At 37.6% G+C, this 14,708-nt stretch overlaps 1 long non-coding RNA gene across 1 annotated transcript in view; it reads left to right on the plus strand.

Annotated features, from left to right (window-relative positions):
- The window catches only part of LOC132786278 (uncharacterized), a 51,630-nt gene that overhangs the window by 25,407 nt on the left and 11,515 nt on the right, over nucleotides 1-14,708 (plus strand). The window lies entirely within an intron of this gene.

Here is a 14,708-nt window from a genome sequence, read left to right on the forward strand (position 1 = left end):
GCAAATTAAAAATTTGGTATAAGTTGAGAATATTGACTAAGGTTTTATTTGTTAAAATAATAATTTAATTTTAAAATGTTAATTTAATTTGAACTATTAAAACCTTAGCCAATATCCTCACCGTTTAAGCGATTTATAATTTGCAGCGTATTTATTAAAATCAAAATTGAAACGTGCGCTTGAACAGATGTTAATGCTACAATTATGCCATGTATTTGTTAGCCAACCAAATATTTGCTTAACATAACCAAAATAAAGAGGAAAAAGCTAAATTTAAACATTATTATTAAGCATTTTGTGGTGTGCGGCACGCCCCGCACAATTGTTGCGACAGTTTTGCATTTTAATGGGTTTTTATGATGCTATTTGGTTAGGTGTTGAGCAAGCGACATGATATTTGAATTCTTCCAGTTGCGAACACACACACATACACAAACGTACACTTGAGCACCCACATAAGCAAACAGATGGCTTAAAGCAAGCGCCTAAATCTCGAATGTTGTTCCGGCAATGAGAAACAGTTAGAAAAAATGTTGACAAAATTTTAATTACTTTTTTAGCGTTGCGTCGCTTTGGAGCTATAATCAAGTGTGGTATGTTTCATTATTTATGTTTGCCTAGAACATACATAAAAACATGTGGAAGACAGCAACAGAAAGACGAAGATAGAAAGTGAGAAGGAGAGGGAGCAAGAGGCTTTCAATGAGACTGCAGTTGTTTTGTATCCCATTAGCTGGTGACAGCTGGCAGCACGCATACGCCATGTGTCCCGTCACTTGTGCTGTCGTGTAAGGGCGTTGTTTGCCACATACATACACACACATACACTCACACACTCACATGTCCAAACAGCTGCGTTTTCCATTTCATTTGCACTTGTGTGTGCACTGAGAAAAACACATTCCATGTTGCTCCTTGAGGGGATAAATCAAGCTGAAGTGTAGATTTTTCTCAAGGCAACTCTTTCAGTAATTCCTGTTAATATTGATTGAATGTTTCGGCAATTTGTTCATCTTTATTTCATTTTATGTGCACTGGAGAAAATCTGAAAGTGTTGTAATATTTGAAAACAATAAGAATAACAATAATACCATATGTTATATATTTCACATTAATTCGTTCATTTTTTGATTTCCATGTTTGTCTAATAATTTAAAGATTCGGTTATCTGTACAGTGTGAAAATTATTTAAATTTCATGTTAATTCAAAATGTAAGTATGCCAACTTTAAAGAGTCACTCATTTTTCTCAGTGTCTTGGAGGTCTTTTTATACTTCATTAAATGTAAAAAAATAATTTCTTTTCGTTTTTTAATTAATTATTAAAAAGCTAATAATATATTTAAATTGTTTTCTTGCCTATATACCAATTTGCAAAGTTTCCTGTGCAAAGTAAAAATTATGAAATATACAAATAATTCAAAATGTTAACTTAAGGCATCGCAATTTATTCTCAGTGCATTTATCCTCATGCTTGTATATACAATTTGTGCACAAACAATTAATTTAAAAGTGAACAGCCAGTTGGCCAAGTTATTGCGTCTTTTTGTGTGGTCATTTCTCAAGCCTGACAAATCGGTTGCTTCCCCTCAACGGAGACGAGGATGCGAACTGGAGCACATTATAGATAGTCCTATTGCATAAAAGCTGTTTGTCTTGTGCCTCAAGTGCTGATGCTGCTGCCTTGCTGCTGCTGTTGCTGTTGCCGTTGTGCTGTGACAATTGTCAGCCTGTCACTTGGCCAAAGAATTCGAACTGAAAAGTCCTTTTTGGCTTAATGCGCCATCAAACTGAAAACACAATGCAACCGCATAATGAACTGAACCCAAAACATAGAATCAACTGCAGAAATTTTTTAATTAAAATATTGCAAGAGCACATTATGCAAACTGCGAGGGAGAATTGAAATGGAATGGAGGCACTTGCAAGTTCTACTGAGAGCGAAAGTAGATGAGAGAAGCACAGAGCGAGAGAAAGACAGAGAGAGACAGCAACTACAACAATAGACTGTTGATGGCGACGAGTGGCCGCATCTCTTGTTGTCCTCTGCTGTGGCTGGCCTTGTGGCCAAGTGCAATGGCTGTCGCTGCGTAATGAAAATGTCAAGATGGACTTTGCCCAGCACAGCCCATCGTCCATCGCCCAATGCGCAATGCTCAATGCAAATGAGCAGCAAATATTTTTTTATGGCAATTTATTAAAATTGACATTTTTACGAGCCATCACGATTGCAATTATGTGCTTGAGAGCCCTTTGCTCATTCCCTACGGCTCGACGATGGCCGGCGACCGGTTCTTGCTGGCTTTGTGTCTTGAGTGGCCATAACCACAGTCGCAATCACACTCACACTCACGCTCACACTCACCCTCACACCCATACACAAGTGACAAGTAGCCAAGAGGCAAGGCTTTGCAATTGCCTGTGTGTGTGTGGTTGATTTTAGGCTGCTTGGCGAATGTCAACCGCCTTCGCTGACAACATCAGCCGCAACACCTTAACACTGTCAGCGAACAATGCCATCTCAATGCGGCCGAATCACATGACGTAAGGCTATAACCACTTTAATGGCCAGCACTCGCTGGAACAATGCGCTGTGGCTGTATCTCATGCATAGCAGACCACGAAGTAGCTACGCTTTGGTTGCCAGACAATTGATGCTTGTCCTCTGCCCTGTGGGCTGAGCATAGCATTTATTTTCCCATTGAAAAGTTCAATTGAGTGTTGTTACTCAAAGTGTAGGAATTTGGCCTGCTTTTATCGGAAACCTCTGAACTACTTTTCTTAATAGCGTAGTGTGTATTGCCCCACTAAAGTTGAAGCATCTTGATTGAGTTCTTGGCTCAATTAATTTGTTCGCTAATCAATTTATTTGTATTATTTCGTTTATCTGCTTAAATTAAAGTTTTTTTTTTTTTATTGATTGAGACACTTGAGATAACTTCTTAATATAGAATTAAATATTTGTTAGCTGATTTTAATATGTCTAAATAGTTTCTTAAATGGATAAGTTTGGTAATTTAGAATAAGTGTCAGTAAGTTTTGAAACTAAAACAGTCTGAGGTGCTCAGAAGCTCTAGTAACATATTGATTTTTGAATTTAATTCTAAATTATTATGAATTTATTTTATTTAAAACCAATTTAATTTAATTTAATTTAATTTCAACTATGACTATATATTAGTATAAACTTTTACTTAAAATGAATCAAATTTTGTTTTGAATTTCCTATAATTTGGAAGTTGAATAAATTAGTATCTTAACCACAATAATAATAATAATAATAATAATAATAATAAATATAACGCTTCATTAGAATAGCGACAAAAGAAAAATCATTGGTGATTTATTTCTTTTCTTCAATTAATAGATTAAGGAAAAGCAATGTAAGAACATATAAGATTTTTTAAGGGGGAAACTATTTACAAAAATTTAATTTGCAGTTTAAATCAATATTGAAATTCTCATAATGATTTTATAAAGTATTATTATAATGAGGCTGTACTTTAAATCTATTATCGTATCGTTGCAAAAAGAATCATTTCTATGCCCCAGATTTCAATTGGCAATGCTTTTTGGACTTGGAGCTTGGCTGGCTGCATTGGCGTCGCCTCAAATTAGCGAGTGCATGACTGGGATGAAAGAAGTAGCTATGGCAAAAGCAATAGAACAGCAGCAGGATTTGGTCTGACGTTGCGTGCGCGGTTTGCTGCAAAGTCCAGCAAACCGCAACAAAAGCCGCACACAACATGGCCAATCTGTGGAGTTCATAAAAGTGTCAACAACTTGCCCTCGGCCAAGGATGCGAAAGGATGTGGCAGTAAGGATGGGAATGTTGGGGATGTTGCGGATGTTCTGGCTGCTGCGGCGTTGACCGCTGATAACGCAAAATGGCCGACAAGCTAGCACTCACACACACACACACACACACACACACACACACATACGCAGAAATACGCCCACAAGGGGCAGCAGCAATTCCTAACTATCGCGCATTCGTTAGGGTCAAAGTTAAGTGGCATTCATCCTGACGTGAACTCACTGCTGCAACAGCGGCAACAGCGTCGCAGTTCGCTTTGTTTTGATGGCACCGAGGCAATCAGGCAGCCAGCCAGCCAACCAGCCTGGCGTCTCTTCTCGCCTCCCTGCCACATCTTATCAGGCAGAGATTCACTTGGCAGCCACTGTGGTACCTGCCACTGACCGACCACAGGGTGAGTGTGACCGCCGCGTCGCCTGTGTGTCCAGTCCATAAAACTAAACATCGCTGCCAACGCCGTTGCCTTTATGACGCTTCATTCCATTGTCCATTGTCTGTTGCGTTTTGTTTTGTCCTTTCGCGGAATGTCCTTGCCTCGGTTGCTCTGCTTTCTGCTGCTTCTCCTGTTTTTGCTGTTGTTGTTGGAACAAGCAGCATACAGCGTGCAGCTGTTGCTATGCAGCCGGATGTTGTATCTACGTAGTACATGCTTGTTTCTTTTTTTTGCTTTTCGTTTTTATTTGGTTTTGTTTCATTTTACTGCAGTTGTTGCTGTTGTCTTCGCTATGCTCTTTGCTATCAGCAGAATTGTATGTCCTTTCGTATCCAGTTTCCTGATTTATGCAATTTCATGCATGTGCCACATTTCTGCAAAACATGCCGCACATGGCATGCCAGCCACAAAAACTGCCACAACGCTCAGCTGAAACATGTGGCAGTGACTTATGTGTGCTATGACAACTTTGGGGAGTTTCATTGAATTTCCTTTAGGTGCCACCTTTCCGCCCCACACCCACCTTTTGATTCTCATTCTCTCTCTGTTCCCCTCAGAAAGTCAAGGTGCGAGGCAGCTCGAGATAAGCGCAGACTCAACTCGTAACTCACTGCTGGTGCAACACAACTATAAAGTGGCAGTTTGAGCAATATCTTTGGCTTCATTTCTTGCCTTTGTGAATGATAACGTACTGGAAGATATATGTATATTATAAATTTGCTATAAAATTTCTAATTAGGGTATCTGAGTAAAATTGACAACCAAATATGTTATGAACCATTTACATACAAGTAAACTTATAACTTGTGCTGCGAGCAAACATAAGAAGAGCTTTCCTATAGTCTCTGAGATATCGTCTCGGCTGCTTACGCTGATCAAGAATATATATACTTTATGTGGTCGAATATGCTTCCTTCTCCCTGGAGGCACAAAGCCCTCCTACCCTATGAGTAGCGGCTATAAAATCAGAAAAATAGATACAGATTCCAAAAATTATCAATAAAATTGTGGAAAACATAGAAAAAATGTAAAGGCAATAGCGGTAAGTTTCGTCATTATGCTAATTGAAAATATAGTAAAATATGAAACATTTCATCATGAGCTCCGACAACTTTAAGGTAAACCAAAACAAGATGCATGTTGGTCCATGTGGCAGCTGTCGGTTGGTCAGGCAGCTGTGCGAAAATTGTCATATGTAGATTTATAGTGTAAGATAAGAATAATATTTACAACGCCCTGGGGTGAAACACACACACACACTGATACGTAGACGCAAAGTTGACTTTATGTGTGCTTGTAGTAAATGTCCTGACTGCCCCGCAGCCGAATCGTGGCGATGTCCAGCTGATGGCACATTATACCCCACATGACGCCCTTCAAATTACGTATACGCCGCATACACGCATTGTCAAATAGTGGTCGCTGCTAGTACTTGTCGTATCTGTGCTATTTAGTGAATATTGCCGCCGCCCAGACACTTGTCTGGCTCACATTTAATGCTGAACTTAATATCAAAACTGGACACTTTGATTGTAGCTGGCGATTAGATTTTCAGCATGTTTATGTTTGCTCCTGGCAGGGGTTACTCAATGAGTTCCCTTAGTGAACTATATATGTATGTGTCTCTGTGCGTGTTGGTGAGACTGTGTTATCATTTTGGACGCAGCCCGAAATAGATACTGAGATTGTCACAGTGGAAAACATAGCCAGATATGCCTCCAAAATTCATAAATATCTATTATCTATTATCTATTATCTATTATCTATTATCTATTATCTATTATCTATTATCTATTATCTATTATCTATTATCTATTATCTATTATCTATTATCTATTATCTATTATCTATTATCTATTATCTATTATCTATTATCTATTATCTATTATCTATTATCTATTATCTATTATCTATTATCTATTATCTATTATCTATTATCTATTATCTATTATCTATTATCTATTATCTATTATCTATTATCTATTATCTATTATCTATTATCTATTATCTATTATCTATTATCTATTATCTATTATCTATTATCTATTATCTATTATCTATTATCTATTATCTATTATCTATTATCTATTATCTATTATCTATTATCTATTATCTATTATCTATTATCTATTATCTATTATCTATTATCTATTATCTATTATCTATTATCTATTATCTATTATCTATTATCTATTATCTATTATCTATTATCTATTATCTATTATCTATTATCTATTATCTATTATCTATTATCTATTATCTATTATCTATTATCTATTATCTATTATCTATTATCTATTATCTATTATCTATTATCTATTATCTATTATCTATTATCTATTATCTATTATCTATTATCTATTATCTATTATCTATTATCTATTATCTATTATCTATTATCTATTATCTATTATCTATTATCTATTATCTATTATCTATTATCTATTATCTATTATCTATTATGACATCCACTGTACCACTTAGTGAAGTGCTCGTCGGGTTGAAGATATTGGTTTTTAATATTGAGTTACGTTCGCAACTCTAGAAAAGGACTACCGAGGCGGTAATCTGATGACGTTGCTAAGCAGACAGAGCTGTGCTCTTCACTACGCTGTTAATTATGTGGACCGCTGGAGCCACCAATCATACGCGAAAATGGATTGTGTTTACTCGTAATAATCGCTTTGGCTGACTCAGTTCAGATTACCAAATAAATTCCCCACGTCCCCAGCAATTTTAAAACAACAGACGACACCAGCAGTCAGTGCCTTGCCAGGATTCGCCTCGTTTGGCCAGCTGCCTTTGCAGCAGGGTTAAAAGTGGGCAAGCGAAGAGGGCGGTGGTCTGGCTGCGTCGCCCAATTGGCGCCATTTATTTACTTGTTTGTTTCAACTTCCGTTCATTGCCACGCCGCAAAAAGTGTAAGCTGGTACCTACCGAACCTTTTGACGGCTGCCCAGTTTCAGTCTCAGTCTCAGTCCCCATCGCAGTTTACGTTCCAATTGTGCCCCCGTTCTTCGTCGCTGGTCCGCAACCCCGTATTCTGTGCTCGTCCCTATCCCGCTCGCATTTCCGCTGCCATTAGCCGACAAACTTCATTTGTCATCTCATTTTTCTGCACGCTCGACAGTTTTCCTTGTGCTGCGCCACGAAATTTATGTAAACGGACATTCGCTTGCTCGTTCGCCATTCCGCAGGATGGCCGGCGACTGTCCAAGCAGCAGGCAGCGCAGGGACAGTCTCCTTGTTATGGAGTCCATTGCGTTATGCGGTTATGATGACATAAAAGGCGCTACTGATAAAACCCAAAAGGCAAAACAACGCAGCAGCAGGAGCAGCAGTATCCTGGATACCAAAAAAAAAGAAACAGAGAAAAAACAATTCTCTTTGGCGATTTTGATCTCTGAGCGTGGGCGACATAATCGTCCTTAGCGCGATGTCCTCGCCAGGGCCACACAGAGCCGGAAACGGAACGTTAAATGCGCCGCTCCAGCAGCGTTCAGCTCAGCAGCGACACCCACCAGGACATCTCTGCTTTCTTCCTTTGGAGCGCACTCGCGCAGCGCGTGCAGCGGAAATAACATGCTGTGACTTAAGACTTCATTTTGTCGGCGCCTGTTTGCTGCTTCTCTGACCCTTTTAGATAGATACTCATAGATAGAGACAAAGTGGGTGAGTGAGGAAGAAGGAGAGATAGGTGGGGTGAGGTGGGAGATTGGGAGGCAAGTGTGCTCATCAGCCGATGAGCAAACTGTTCGACTATTTCTCCTTTGAGTTAGTAATTAAAAGTTGAATCGAACAAGAATTGGCTGTGGATGGATGCTGGTGATGGTGTTGCTGCTGATTTGCCTCTTGCATAATTGAATTGTTTAATGCCGCGAATTTCTAATTGTAATCGTAACTGTAACAGAAACCTAACGGAAACGGATATAGAAGTTTGACTGCCATTGTTGTTGTCGTTGCTTTCGCTGCTGTTGCTACTGGCTCGCTCTCTGTCTCTGTCTCTGTCTTTGGGCATTGTGTGAATTCATTTAATTAGAAAATCATCTCAAACCAACTGTCCATTTTCTCACTTGTTTAATTCTCTTGCCGACAATTAATGACAACTCAAATTGAAGTTTATTCATGCTGAAATTGTATATCTTTGCGAGTATATATCAAATATTAAATTATGGGACTGACATACAATTTTTATGTACTATGTATTTTACTGAGACAATATTCAGAAAATTAAACAAAATATATTATTTTGAGGCAATAGACAATAGGATTATTAATTTCGGAAAGGCTAAACTTTAATTCATTGTTTTTTAATACAAATTTAAAGGAATAAATAATATTGCTGACTTTTATCAAAGATATAGAAAGATATATAGACTAAATTAGCTGAACACCGATTGAATTTTCCAATATTAATATCAATAACAATTTAAAAGCTACCATAAAAGCGCAGCAGCATTAAAGACACTCACATTTCGATGAAATTGAGCTGTCAAATGATTGATGACCTTTGGGAGTGAGATTAAAAATCATAAAATAAATGCATCTAACAATCGAAGGGTTTATTGAACCCATCTCGATGCGTATATTGAGGGGAGAGAAGAAGCAGGGCGACATAACTGTAAGTATTGGCTACGATTTGGTGAGGCAAATCTGGTAGCTGCAACGAGAGTCACGTGCGGGCATTTAAATGGAGTGTTGCATGTGTTGCATATCGTGCAGTTGCAGTGGAGCTGCAACATGCGGACTCGGTCATTGGCATTGGGCGGAATTAAACTATTTTGTTGCCGGTCAACAGGGATGTGCAATAAAAGCGTCAGTTAGCCAAGTGGCGTGGCTGATGGCGCGTGTGGCAGTGCAGCAAAGTGTGTTGCAAATAGTTAAAGGATATGGTTATGAAATGGTAGTAAGAAATTTCAACTAGGGTGCATGGCTGCAGAACGAACAGCGTTTGTTCGCTGGCCGGCAAATCAATTTATGTGCTGCTCCAGTTCCCCTTTCCTACCCTTCGCTCTTGTTATCACTACTGCTGTTTGTGGCATCAAAATCCAATTAAATTTTATAAGCCATGCTAGTGCTGGTTGCTTGCGGACTTCGAACTTGGCTGACAAGTTCAAGCGCAACTATAACCATTGCATGCCCCTGGGCGCAGTTAAAACTTTAAGCATAACCCACGTGCAGCCGGAATATGCCACCCTCCCATACAGAGAGAGAGAGAGACAGAGAAAGATAGAGAGAGAGAGAGGGAGAGGGAGTGGAACAGAGAGAGAGAGAGAGAGAGAGAGCTATTCCCAACTACTTTTCGGGAACTAGAAATTTGGAGTCGGCTCTTTGACAAACCGCCGACGCTATTGAGCAACAACAATGCCGTTAATTATTCATGAATAGAAAGTTGCATAAAAAGCCAAGTGCAAAGGCGAAAATGCAAAACTGATGCCAAGGCAAAAGTTTTTCCAAGCCAAAGCCAAAAACTTTTTCTCATGGATTTATCTAGCGATACGAATCCACAAAAGTATTTGTTTGTGTGTGTGTCTGTGTGTGGGTTGTGTGTTGTCTGTTTGTGTGTGTGAGTGTTGGCTTAAGCCCAATGACCGAAAAGGGCCTGCATAATAATAATGAAATGCTTGCCCTTAAGTATTCATCATACGCCACGTTGTACAAGTTGCATATGTTGTAAATACTTTGAGACTAAGTCCAGCCACAACTGGAAACTTGCTCGAAGTCTAGAGGGGATGGGGATGTGGAGGGCGGGTGAAGAGGTAGCTTGATTGATTGATGTTTGGCTTAAGGGCAGTTTGATTTGCTTCGAGAGTTGGGTGCCGTAAGTAGGACGCAAAAAAGGGATAAGAAAGAAAGTTGCAATATGTTTTCACAACTTTTCTCGTTTTCATGCCCTTTGGTTGTTTGCCAAACTTATTTCATATTTATTTATAACAATTTAATAACTTGCCAAAGAATTTTCCAATCAACCTAATGAAAGCAATTGAATTGAAGCCAATCGCAAATCGTAAATCGATTGCAATTAAATTCCCTTAAAATTAGCATTAAAAGTGTGCAACTCTCTCTCTCTCTCTCTCTCTATCTTTTAGCTTCCAGCTCAATGCAATTCATTTATGGCACCAAAATCACATTTCATATTTGCATATTTGTTGTTGTTATTGTTATTACTGTGTTTTTTTGTTTGTGCATTTGTTGATTTTTCACGCACAAACACACGCAGACACACACTCGTCCAATCAATGCAATTTAGAAAATTGCAATAAACGTTCAAATGAATTTTAAATTAAATTTACATGCACACAGCATACCACAAAAAAAATAAAGATAATCAACATTGAAATGTGTCATTTGTTTGAAGTTTGATTGCAATCGCTGATGGTAGGCTGTAAATATACATTTAGAACTATTTACTGAATGATCGTCTGTGGGCGCTTTCAGTCCCCTAATGATGCGGAAATTTATCTCACGGCCGGAACAGACTCTACACTGTTATCTGTTTACAAAACATTTTAATATGCATCGATTTGTGTTTGTCATATTTGCGTTGCATTGTTTTATAACAGCAACATTAAGAGTTAAACTAATTTTATTTATCAAAAATTCAATTAAGCAACAGTTAACATAGTCATGGGAAATTTAAATAGTCATCATTTATTAGGAAACAATTTTTAAGGGAATAAACTTTGATGCTCTAGAGAAATTTGTATGAAAATGATTACGGGAATTTGCAGGCATCGATAATGATAAAGAATAATATTTTTATAGTTTTAATAAATTTAGGTGTTTTCATATTGAAAACATCCATTTAGAAAATATTTGAGCAGTCTTTGTAAGCAGAAAAAACGTCTAAAATTAGACACAGGATAATTTATCAACAAATCTAAAAATATGACCAGAGTTTCATTAGCAGTTGTCCAAATGTCATATGAGAATTATAGCAAATTACACTTACCACAAACATTCTCTAGATGTACTTCAACCCTCTGAAAGACATTCAGCTGCAGTTGTGTGCGTAGCAAGCGAGAGCTTAAAGGAAGTGTGGTGGAAAAAATGGTTGCCTACTTTTCGCCGTCTACCGTCCGAGCAAATGATGATAAATTATCTAAAAGGCTGTGCACAAGAATCTTGACAACACAACAAGAAGCAAATATATAAAAATACATTTTATGGTCTCTTGAAGAGCAAGTGTTAAATGTCGTTGTTGTCACCGTTGTTGGTCGTCCTGTCAAGGACTAAACATGTGTACATGCAATCCAGCTCGGGGTTGAGGCAAAAACAAGACATTTACAGCCCGCTCAGAGTCACTGGACCAAGTCAAGTGGTTGAACCCACACACACAGGAGCTTAAGTAGTCTCCCGCCCAAAAAAAAGTGGAAAGGATAGTGAAGAGGAGCAGAAGGAGCAGATCTTGGGACCAACAACATCTCAATGCCCAGCGGCTGTGAGCTCAATAATTTATTCATAAGAAAAATTTATGTCGCCTTGTGGCTGGAAATTTGTTTAGTTGCCGCCTTGGCATTTGGCATTTGGCAGGTGCGCAAAAAGGGTTTGGGATTCCGAATTCTTAATGTTGCCAACTTGCCGCAGGCTCGTCCTTTTGTTGATGTTTCTGTTGTTGTTGTTTGTGCTTTTCTTGTCGTTGGTGGTGGGGACCAAAACGCGTCAATTGAAAAGTGGCTTGCGAAAACGTTTATCATAAATAATTTAAAATATATTTAGCAATTTGCAAGCAATTCAAAATGTTGTTATTTAATTTGGTATCAAATTGGCCAAACTTCAAATTTACCAAGCTCACTTTAGTCAGGTCAACAACTGTAATGTGTGTGCGAGTGTGTGTGTGTGTGTGTGTGTGTGAGTGAGTGCATATGTGAGGGTGTAAAGTTGAACTCATTAAATTGCGAAGTTGCTGCTGCTGTTGCCATTGCTGTGGCAGCTTGTGGTCATCATGTTGGGGTTTCATTTTACTAATTCACGTGCTGCCACATACACACACACAGACACACACTCGGACATGTGTGCGTAGTAACAACCAAATGTTAATTTTAATTTATGTGGCCGCTGCGCACATTTGTCGCATTAGTTTGAGGCGCTTTAATGAGTGATTTATTGGTTAGGCCGCAGTAGCAAATCAACTGGCAAAAGTAGGCAATAAATAATGCAATGATTTAGGCTGACAAATACCCTGTTCTAAAATAAGCTAAGGTGAAATGAGGTAAAGATTAAGATACTCAGAAATTCTTGATCGGAATATAATTCAAATGAATTTAAGGCATGCTTTTAAACTCGTTTGTATGTTAAACGGTTTTCTAATCCTTTCAGGATGGTTTAGTAATGTGTTATTAATTATTAATTTTAATATAATAGAATCATAATAGAATCATAATATACGCAATGCTAAAATGCAGAAAGAAACTTAAATGATATTTACTAAACTGCGATTCGGATGTTTTTTTTTTTACATTTAATTTTAGTTATTCTCTCCTTATGCTTAAATCTTTCGCAAATCGTACATATGATATTAATCTTTTTTTTATATATATACATTCTAATGTAGTTAAGCTGTAATTAACACTTAATATAACATACATCAGTTCATTTATATATATACTCGCATATTTGGATATACCCTATATTTTGTTTAATATTTCTAGGGGATTACAGCATTAAATAAAATAACGTATTGAATTATTTATTTATGGTTTGCTTTGGCTGTTTGTATTGCTGCAAAACGTTCCATAAAAAGCGCAATGCTGGCGTTTTTGGCAAACGGTGTGAAAAATCACATAAGCTATGCCACACATCCTGTCCCTATCCCAGTCCTTGTCCCAGTTTCTCTCCTCATTTTTACGCCACCTGAATCACTTGCTTCTCTTGCTGCTGCGTGTGGTTGACCAAGGGGCCGAGGCAGAGCAATCGGCTGCGCGGCTTTTAAAGTAATTAGAGCATTTCGAAAGTGTGGTTGGGCTTAATACTTATTTGTGGAAACAGTTGTGGATTGATTGATTAGAGCCCATGCTACCAACGCGTTGCTTTCCTCCTCTCCTGCTTTCTCCCCTCCCAGCTGCTCAATGAGTCCTTTTGAGCGTGTCCCGACTGCTGGCCAGACTGCCCTCGAGAGCTGCACAGCAGCAGTTTTCAGTTCAAAAGTTTTGCGCTATAGTTAAGCGTTGGCAGTTAGCACTTAATGCACTGCCGTGACTCAATGGCCACGCCCCCCTTTACACCATACGCCCCTTCTGTGCTGCTCCTCTGTCATATTACAAGTATTCGCTAGTGAATTTCAAACACTTTCGATAGACTCGTAAAGTCCACTTCACAATTTTGTTTGCGTTTTTCAATTTCGGATTTTGATTTCGCATTTGATTGCCAAAGCGATTTTAGTGTTTTTGCCATGCATCACATACACACATATACACACACTCGCAGACTTACTCACTTACTTACGCACTCACACAGTGAACTGCACTTTTATATCCTGTAACCATAAAAACGCTGCAAATGGGTATCGTAAAACTCTGCAAGTGTATGTAACAGTTAGCGAGCTGCATCTCCTTTTCCATCGAGCATAAGTGGTAGCTTCTGTCCTAATTGTCACAAGATGAAAATCTATGTCCTTGATATTAAATTCAGAAATTTATTTTACCTAAAAATGTTTCATACTTAATGGATACTGTTTACTTATCAAAATAATATATTTATTTGCTTTACCATAAGAAGTTATTGGTTTGAAATTGAATTTTGAATTTTAAATTAAGTATTTACTTCTTATTTGTAATACAACATATAATATAATATTGTTGTTACTCATTTGGTAATATTATAAAAATGTAAAAATAAGTTTTTATAAAATACTTTTCTTTTATTTTTGAAATTTAGTTACTAAATGTAAATTTTCAAAATAAGTATTAAAGACGCTTTCTAAATATAGTACTATATATTGATAAATAAATTAAAGTAAATTATATTTATTTTTTAAATCTTTCCTTCTAAGGTATGGACTTTTATATAAATACTTTTTTCCCCTAATAATTTATGCTTTTCTTCTAAGGTAATAAGATATTAATTTATTACACATTATTGAAGCCACATTATCTTGTTAATTATAAACATTTTACAAATAAAGTGTTCTAAAAAATAGATGCTAACATTATTATTCTACTATTCCTTTTTACAAAAAGTATGGTATAAGTTATTTTTAACTTGTAATTCTTTTAGGTTATTTTGCGTAGGTTGAATTTACTATTTTATTTTGCAGCGTATTGCACAGTCGACTATAGCTGTCTTAGAGTTGTCTTATTTGTTAAATGCCAGAAATCGAAATGGCGCTGGAAATGAATGCATCAGTGGAAAAAGGGACACAAATAGCTGTAGGTGGTTTTGCAAGGGAACTTCAGTGGGAGGGAAGGGAGAGGGATGACAGGAGAGTGAAACGTGGCATAGAGCTGAACGTTGACCGTTG

Source organism: Drosophila nasuta, chromosome 2R (assembly GCF_023558535.2).
Source record: "Drosophila nasuta strain 15112-1781.00 chromosome 2R, ASM2355853v1, whole genome shotgun sequence".
Lineage (NCBI taxonomy): Eukaryota > Metazoa > Arthropoda > Insecta > Diptera > Drosophilidae > Drosophila > Drosophila nasuta.